Genomic DNA, 1,911 nt, shown 5'->3' with positions numbered 1-1,911 from the left:
TAAGACCACATATACTTCGCTGGAAGGAGCTCTGGTGGTGTAGTGAGTAAGACATTTGGCTGCTAACCAGAAGGTCAGTGGTTGAAACCCATCAGCTATTCCATGGGAGTATCAGGCAATCTACTTCTGTAAAGATTTGCAGCCTTGGAAACCCAGTGGGAGTCTGGAGCGACTCGATGGCAGTGGGTTACACTCCACTGAGAGCACTTAACTATTTACAGATGACTTGCATTGCACATGCTTTGTCTGTAGGATGTGGGTCATAGGACTGTTTGCTGTAAAATCCTGGCTTCAGTTGGGATCATCAGGAGCAGAAACTGGGCTGAGGAGTCTTGTATAAGTGCTTCATTGAGGGGAGGCTCTCAGGAGATGGAAGGGGGGAAGCAGAAGAAGGAGTGTATGGACTGAGTTGGGTCTCTCAAACAGAGATTTTGAAGTCCTAACCCCTGTACCTGTGAATGTGACCTTGTTTGGGGAAATAGTCTTTCTTTGAGGATACTCTCAGTTAAGTCATACCAGAGAAAGATGGGTTCTAGTCCTAATCCCCTCTAAGTGATGTTTTATAAAAGGAGAGAACAGACATGGAGTGAGAGTCACATGCATAGGCAAAAGATAGATACCATGTGCCAACAGAGGCAGATGCATCCATAAACAGCACAGAAACACTAAGGATCGCTAGCAGCCACCAGGAACTGGGAGAGAGGCCAGGAATAGCTCCTCTTTCAACACCCCCAGATGGAATTGACACTGCCAATGCGCTGTATTCAGACTTCTAGCCTCCAGAACTGTGAGGACTTGAATTTCTGTTCTTTATAAAGTCACATGCTTTGTGGTATTTTGTTATGGCAGCCCTAGGAAACTAAGGCAAGGAGCTAAGCAAAGATATGGTGTCAGCTGAGACTAGCTTCAGTCTGAACCCATGGGAAACCAAAAACAAAACCAAACCTGTTCCTGTTGAATTGACTCCAACTCCTAGAGGCCCGATAGAACAAAGTACAACTGCTGCATAGGGTTTCCCAGGCTGTAATTCTGAACAGCAGCTGGTAGTTTCAAACCACTGACCTTTTGGTTAGCAGCCAAGTGCTTAACCACTGCACCACCAGGGCTCCTTAACCCATGGGAAGGGGACTCTAAATGCACCAGAATATTGGCCCCATGTTGAGGTACAGGGCTGGCCTTTCATGTGTTCAGGTCAGTCAGTCATTGGTTGTGGGCTGCTCAGTGTGGGGTTGTGGAGAAGTAACCTCCTGGAAAGGGCTCCATTTTGGCTGAGGGTGATACTTGAAAGAAGGGAGCAGCCATGAGCCATTAGCAGACAACACTAGGTGAGTCACCTGGTAAAGGGAAGCTTGACAGTGAATGACAGTGTCTATTCTAGACTTGTAAGGAGCTCTGGTGGTGCAGCGGATAAAGCATTCAGGTGCTAAGCAAAAGGTGATTTGGTTTGAACTCACCAGCTGCTCCACGGGAGAAAGATGAGGCAGTCTCTTTCTGTAAAGATTTTCAGCCTTGGAAACCCTATGGGGCTGTTCTACTCTGTCCTACAGGGTCACTATGAGTCAGAATCAACTCGATGGCAGTAGGTTTGTTCTAGACTTGTAATTTTGACATGGTTATTATAGTAGAGGGGAGCACTGGTGGCATAGTTCCTAAGGCATTTGACTGTTAACCAGAAGGCTGGCGGTTCAAAACCACCAGCCACTCCTCGGAAGGAAGATTGGGCAATTACTTCCATAGAGACACTTCCTCAGAAACCCAAGGAGGGGTCACTATGAGTCAGGATTGACTCGACGGCTGTGGTAGTTCAGTTGGTGTGTCAACTTGGCTGGGCCTGGTTGAGTGGCTGGGCAGCTGGTGGTAGTTATTCCCCATGATGAGACTGGCAATCAACTCCATGGCGGATCTACCACA

This window comes from Orycteropus afer, unplaced genomic scaffold (assembly GCF_000298275.1).
Source record: "Orycteropus afer afer isolate SDZICR_OR568_19922 unplaced genomic scaffold, OryAfe1.0 scaffold00975, whole genome shotgun sequence".
In the NCBI taxonomy this organism is placed as follows: Eukaryota; Metazoa; Chordata; class Mammalia; order Tubulidentata; family Orycteropodidae; genus Orycteropus; species Orycteropus afer.
Note: the sequence above shows the minus strand (reverse complement) of the source record.